Source organism: Dryobates pubescens, chromosome 19 (assembly GCF_014839835.1).
Source record: "Dryobates pubescens isolate bDryPub1 chromosome 19, bDryPub1.pri, whole genome shotgun sequence".
NCBI lineage: Eukaryota > Metazoa > Chordata > Aves > Piciformes > Picidae > Dryobates > Dryobates pubescens.
The window spans coordinates 2,537,469-2,544,450 of NC_071630.1; positions in this window are offsets into that span (position 1 = coordinate 2,537,469).

The following is a 6,982-nucleotide window of genomic DNA, read 5'->3' on the forward strand; positions in this document are numbered from 1 at the left end:
GGCCTGAGAACCCTTCCTGGGATCAAACTGTTCCTCATCTCCAACCTGAGCCTCCCCTGGCACAGCCTGAGGCTGCTTCCTCCTGTCCTGCCTTTCCTCTTCTGTGGCACTGTTGCTGACCTGGAGCCCCTCTCCTACGAGGACAGGCTGAAGGAGCTGGGGCTCTTGAGCCTGGAGAAGAGAAGGCTCCAGGGAGACCTCAGAGCAGCTTGCCAGGACCTGAAGGGCTGCAGGAGAGCTGGGGAGGGACTGTGGGCAAGGGCTGGGGGTGCCAGGAGCAGGGAGAATGGCTTAGAGCTGGCAGAGGGCAGAGGGAGAGTGGAGAGGAGGAAGGAATGGTTGGCAGGGAGGCTGGGGAGAGCCTGGCACAGGCTGCCCAGGGGCCAGGCTGGGAGGGTTGGGGCTGTGCAGCCTGCAGAAGAGAAGGCTGCAGGCAGAGCTCAGAGCAGCCTCCCAGCACCTGAAGGGCTGCAGGAGAGCTGGGGAGGGACTGTGGGCAAGGGCTGGGGGTGCCAGGAGCAGGGAGAATGGCTTGGAGCTGGCAGAGGGCAGAGGGAGAGTGGAGAGGAGGAAGGAATGGTTGGCAGGGAGGCTGGGGAGAGCCTGGCCCAGGCTGCCCAGGGAGGCTGTGGCTGCCCCCTGCCTGGAGGTGCTGAGGCCCAGGCTGGATGAGGCCTTGAGCAGGCTGGGTTGGGGGGAGGGGTCCCTGGGCATGGCAGGGGGCTGGAGCTGGCTGAGCTCTGAGCTCCTTTCCCACCCAACCCCTTCTGTGCCTCTCTGAAGGGAGCCCAAGGCAGCGGAGTGCTGCTGCAGGCACACTGAGCTCCAGCTCCTTCTCCTGGCGGCTCAGCTTTGCTCTGCCCCCCTCGGCTGACCACCAGGGGCTGGTGGAGACCTTCAGCTGCAGACAGAGCGTTGGGAACGGCTGCTGACGGCCGAGTCCCTGGGGCTGCCCGGCCCCAGAGGGCAGCCGAGGCGTGGGACTTGCTCCTGGTGCCTTTGCTGCCTTGGCTGTGGTGCCGTTTGCTTTGCTTTTGTCGTTGCCCCCTCGGCTTTGGGGCAGAATCCTCCCATTCTCCCGCAGGCAGAGGGCTGGGGAGGCTCAAGTGGTGAAAAGGGGAAAGCCTCAGGGTCTGGGTGAACAGAGAAACTTGACCAGGGCCCAGCCCTTTATGAGAGGGACAGAGGGAGAGCCTCTGGTGAGGGCAGAGCCCGCAGCCAGGATGGAAAATTACTGCTGGCCCTGTGCTGCGAGGGAAGGAGGCAGCCCAGGGGCATGGCAGCTGGCCAGCCCCAGCACATGCTTTGTGCCGTGGGGAGGGGAGCAGGCAGGGCACACAGCACAGCTCTGCCCCGTGCCAGCTCACCCAGGCACTGCTCCCTGCCCTGCCTTTGTTGGGCTGTGCTGCAGGAGGAGGAGGCTGAGCTCCCTGCGAGGATGGCATCTTCCCACGCAGCCAAAGGGCTGGGGCCAGGCTGCCGGGGGGGCCAGGGCTGGCTGCTGCCCAGCGCTGCCTGGGGGGAGCACAGGTCCTGGGAGGAGCAGCTGAGGGAGCTGGGGGTGCTCAGGCTGCCAGGCAGCTGGCACCTCCCTGCCTGCTCAGCCCCCTGCACTTTTCAGCCCTGGCCCTCAGCAGCGAAGCAGAAGACAAAAGAAGAACCGAGCTGGGGAAGGGTCTGGAGAGCAGGGCTGGGGAGGAGCAGCTGAGGGAGCTGGGGAGGGGGTTCAGCCTGGAGAAGAGGAGGCTGAGGGAGACCTTGTGCTGGGAGGTGTCCAGAGCAGGGCCAGGAGGCTGAGCAGAGGGCTGGAGCTGCTCTGCTCTGAGCACAGCCTGAGAGAGTTGGGGTTGTGCAGGCTGCAGAGGAGAAGGCTCCAGGGAGACCTTCTGGTGGCCTTCCAGGAGCTGCAGGGGGCTGCAGGAAAGCTGGGGAGGGACTTTGGAGGGTGCCAGGGAGGGCCAGGACTGGGGAGGATGGAGCAAAAGGAGAAGTGGGGAGCTGGAGATTGGCTGTGAGGAAGAAGTTGTTGGCCAGGAGGGTGGTGAGAGCCTGGCCCAGGCTGCCCAGGGAGGTGGTGGAAGCCTCCTGCTGATGCCTGGAGGTGTTTGCAGCCAGGCTGGAGGTGGCTGTGAGCAACCTCCCCTTCCCCTCCTCTCCCCTTCCCCTCTCCTCTCCTCTCCTCTCCTCTCCTCTCCTCTCCTCTCCTCTCCTCTCCTCTCCTCTCCTCTCCTCTCCTCTCCTCTCCTCTCCTCTCCTCCCCTCCCCCCTCGAGGCAGCCCAACAGGCAGCTGCACTCCTCCTGTGTGCCACCAGCCCTGCCCTCCTCTCCCCACAGCTGATGGATAGCTCTGGGGGGGGATCCATCGATCCCAACGATCCCCTCCCGCCTCGCACCGATGCCCTCCCTCGTCCTGGCTGCATCCTGGCCCCGGCCCCGGCAGCTGCTGCTGGGAGGAGATGAGCAGAGCTGGCCAAGAGCATCACCCCACAGCGTCCCAGCAGGGCAGGCTGGCTCCTAGCATCATCCCCCTGGCCACACGTCCCTCTCCACCACGGAGGAAGAGCCTTCAGCCTTCCTCTCACGGCTGCTGGCTGCCTGCAGGACCTTCCCCTCAGCTGCCCAGCTCCTTGCAGAGGCACATTCAGCACTGCCTGAGTGGCTCAGCCAGACTTTGGGAGCTTGCCATCCAGCCCCACCACGGTGGGACTCACAGTGCCCCTTCCCTCAGCACCTCTCTCTCTGGAGAGCCTCCATCAGCCCCTCTGTGACCATCTAGAGATGGAAGGGCTTGAGGAAAAGCCTTGAGCTGCCACTGATGGGGAGCAGGAGAGCCAAGGCTTCCAGAGACCTCTGCTCAATGCACCCAGCCTCGAGGCAGGATGGGAGTGCAGGCACTTGGCTGCTGGGGGGAGCCACGGAACCCCAGGGACCCCAAGGCTCAGCCAGCTCCAAGCCCCTGCCCTGGGCAGGGACAGCTCACCCCACGGCAGGTTGCTCACAGCCACCTCCAGCCTGGCTGCAAACACCTCCAGGCATCAGCAGGAGGCTTCCACCACCTCCCTGGGCAGCCTGGGCCAGGCTCTCACCACCCTCCTGGCCAAAAACTTCTTCCTCACAGCCAATCTCCAGCTCCCCACTTCTCCTTTTGCTCCATCCCCCCCAGTCCTGGCCCTCCCTCACCCCCTCCAAAGTCCCTCCCCAGCTTTCCTGCAGCCCCCTGCAGCTCCTGGAAGGCCACCAGAAGGTCTCCCTGGAGCCTTCTCCTCTGCAGCCTGCACAACCCCAACTCCCTCAGGCTGTGCTCAGAGCAGAGCAGCTCCAGCCCTCTGCTCAGCCTCCTGGCCCTGCTCTGGACACCTTCCAGCCCCTCCAGAGCCTTCCTGGCACAGAGGCTGCAGAGCTGGGCACAGAGCTGCAGCTGTGGGCTCAGCAGAGTGGAGCAGAGAGGCAGAATCCCCTCCCTGGCCCTGCTGGCCACACTTCTGCTGCTGCAGCCCAGGCTCTGCTTGGCTCTCTGGGCTGCAAGTGCTCCCTGCTGGCTGCTGCTGAGCTTCTCCTCCCCCAGCACCCCCAAGGCCTTTGCTCCAGGGCTGCTCTCCAGCCAGTCCCTGCCCAGCCTCTAGCAGTGCCTGGGATTGCCCTCAGCCAGCTGCAGGACCTTGCCTTTAGCCTTGCTGACCCTCCTGAGCTTGGCTTGGGCTCAGCTCTGCAGCCTGCCCAGGTCCCTCTGGCTGGATCCTTCCCTTCAGGGTGTCAGCAGCACCACACAGCCTGGTGCTGCTGGTGAACTTGCTGATTTGAACACGTCCCCCCAGCCCACCCACCAGGTCCAGCCTGTCCAGGTGGCCAGCCTGCTGTCCCTCCATGCCCTGCCCTGCCTGCCTGAGCTGGAGGCACCACATTTCAGCAGCTTCCTATTGAGAGCAGCCTGCTCCTAAACACCTGGCACCAGGGGCACTGCTGGGGACACAGTGTGGAAGCACCAAGGCTGCCATGCAGCTGGCACCTCCCTGCCTCCTCATCCTCCTGCACTTCTCAGCCCTGGCCCTCAGCAGACAAGCAGAGGACAAAAGAAGAACAACCCAGCTGGGGAAGGGTCTGGAGAGCAGGGCTGGGGAGGGAGGAGCAGCTGAGGGAGCTGGAGTGGCTCAGCCTGGAGCAGAGGAGGCTGAGGGAGACCTCCTTGCTCTCTGTAGCTCCCTGAGAGGAGGCTGCAGGGAGGTTGGGGCTTGGGCTCTGCTCCCCAGGCTCAGGGGATGGAAGGAGAGGACCTGGCCTGGAGCTGTGCCAGGGGAGGCTGAGGTTGGAGAGGAGGCAAAATGTCTTTGGTGGCAGAGGGGTCAGGGCCTGGCAGAGGCTGCCCAGGGAGGTGGTGGAGTCGCCATGGCTGGAGGTGTCCCAGAGCCCTGTGGCCACGGCACTGGGGGGAGGGGGTTGGTGCCCAGGCTGGGGTTGGGCTGCTGCTTGGCCTGGCTGATCCCAGAAGGCTTTTCCAACCCAACCCAACCTCTGAGCCTGGGGTGAAAGCGAGTCACCACTTTGGACTGGGGAAGGCTGGACACCCCCTGCTGGCCTGGGCTGTTCCCAAGGGGGGGCTTTAGCTCCAACCCTTGTGCCAGCCAGCCCTGGAGAGGGTGGTTGCCACCAGTGGGTACCAAAGGCTGCTCTTTGCTGGAGCCCTCACCTCCCTCTGTGGCAGAGGCAGCCCGGGGCTAAAGCCTGGTGACATCAGAGCTGCTGCTTGACGTCGGTGCTGCTGCTGCTGCTGCTGCCTGTGCCACTGCCCCTGGCACAGCTCCTGCAGCCCCCTCCCACCCCCTGGCATGGAGCAGCCCAGGGGAATGTGGCCCAGCCCGCGCCTGACCTTCCCTGTGGATCCAGTCACAAGCAGCCCATCGATAGCTGCCTGCAAAGGGAACCCAATTAGCTGTCGCAGCCAATTAACAAGCTGGCCTTTAATCAGCCTGGGGGCTTGCAAGGCTGGAGAGGAGGAGCCAGCTCTGGGCCTGGGGAAGAGGTTGGGGGGAGAGGGGGGCCGGTGGGTGGCAGCCACCTCTGGCTGCTGTGTCCCTTGGCTGAGAGGCAGGGAGGAGGAGGAGGACGTTGTGGGTGGCTTCCCTGGCTGCTCCCAGGCGTGGGGTGGATGCCCCAGCCCCAGGCAGCCCCCAGGAGAGAGGGATGGGCAGCCAGAGGGGTGCTGAGACCACCCCCAAAGGGCTCTACCCCCCCCAGGCAGAGCTGCTGCTGAAGGAGAGCAGCCAGCCCCAGCTGCCCAAGCCCAAAGGGCTCCACTTCCAGTGAGGGAATCTCCCAAGTCTGCTGAGTGCCTCTCAATTAATTAGCATCCTGCTGCTTGGCACCAGCAAGGCAATTGCTAAAGAGATTAAATTGGCCTCTGCTGTGGAGCAGATGCTGTGCCCAAGCACTGACAGGCTGTGATTTTCCTTTCCCTGTGTCATCCTGCCCTGCTGACTCAGCTGGAGCCCCAGGATGCTGGCCACGACCTGGGCCCAGCCAGGGCTCTGGGAGGCTCCAGGAGCTGAGGCTGGGATCACTTTGCAGAGCTGCTCAGGGCTTCAGTCTCATCCCATGCCCAGGGAGGATGCTGATGCAAACCCAGAGCAGTGCCATGGTGAGGCCTGGCCACCCAGGGAGGCAAATGAGCTGCTCAGCTCAGCTCACTCTGCTCATGTCAGCACAGGACAGACTCCCAGCCAGGCTGCCAGAGCTGCCTTTGTGCACCTGAGAGCCCAAGCTGAAAGGGGGGTGGGGGGTGGGGGTGGGAAATCACAGCTCAGCCTCTGGGCAGGCTGGGGAAATCCACCAGGGCTGCTGATCTGCTTCCAGAGGGGAGCAGCCCTCCTGGGCTCACTGGAACCTGCCCAGTTCACAGCACCACAGTGCACAGCCCTGTCCTGGCTCAGCTCTGCTCCACCTCAGGTCTCCAGCAGCAGGAGTGGAGGGGACAGACACCTCTGGAAGCCTTTGCAAAGTGCTCCAGCCAGGGATGTTAATCACAGAGCCAGCAGAGGAGGGGTTGGGGTTGGAAGGGACCTCAAAGCTCAGCCAGCTCCAGCCCCCTTGCCATGGGCAGGGACCCCTCCCACCAGCCCAGGATGCTCCAGGCCTCATCCAGCCTGGTCCTCAGCACCTCCAGGGAGGGGGCAGCCACAACCTCCCTGTTCCAGCATCTCCCCAGCCTCAATGCCAACAATCTCCTCCTCATCTCCAGGCTCAATCACAGGGCTGCAGGACGTCCCCTGTGGGGCCAGGCTGGGAGGGTTGGGGCTGTGCAGCCTGCAGGAGAGAAGGCTCCAGGGAGACCTTGGAGCTGCAGGCAGGCTGGGGAGGGACTGCTGAGAAGGGGCTGTGGGGATAAGCCCAGGGGCAATGGTCTGGAGCTGGAGCAGGGCAGAGGTAGGTTGGAGCTCTGCAGAGTGAGGGTGGAGAGACGTCGGCACAGGCTGCCCAGGGAGGCTGTGGCTGATCTGGCTGATCTTTGAGGTCCCTTCCAAACCCAGCCCATGCTGTGGCCCTGTGCTTCTGCAGCTGGCAGAGCTGCTGCCAAGGCACTGCTGCTGGGCTCTGTGTGCAGCAGAGCAGGGTGGCACAGGGGGCAGCAGTGCTGCCACCACCCCTGTGCCCCTCTTGGCTGCTGTGGAAAATTCCAAGGGTGGCACAGCCTTGGAGGAGCCCAAGGTGTTTGTTCTGGTTCTCCAAACACTTCATCAATGCCCCTGCCAGCAGCAGCAGCAGCAGCAGCAGGTCCCTGAGATTAGGAGGTTGCTATTTTGGAGCAGTTCTTTCTCCTGGCAGGCTGCCCAGCAGTGCCAGCAGCCTCAGGATGCTCTGTCTCTCTCTGCAGTGGCAGGGGCACCCTCAGGGCCTTGTGCCTTTCACCAGCTGCAGACCTTCACACTTTCCCCTCACCCCTGGGGGCCAGGATGCCCCCTCCAGGTTTGCCAGCTAGCCCTGTGGCAA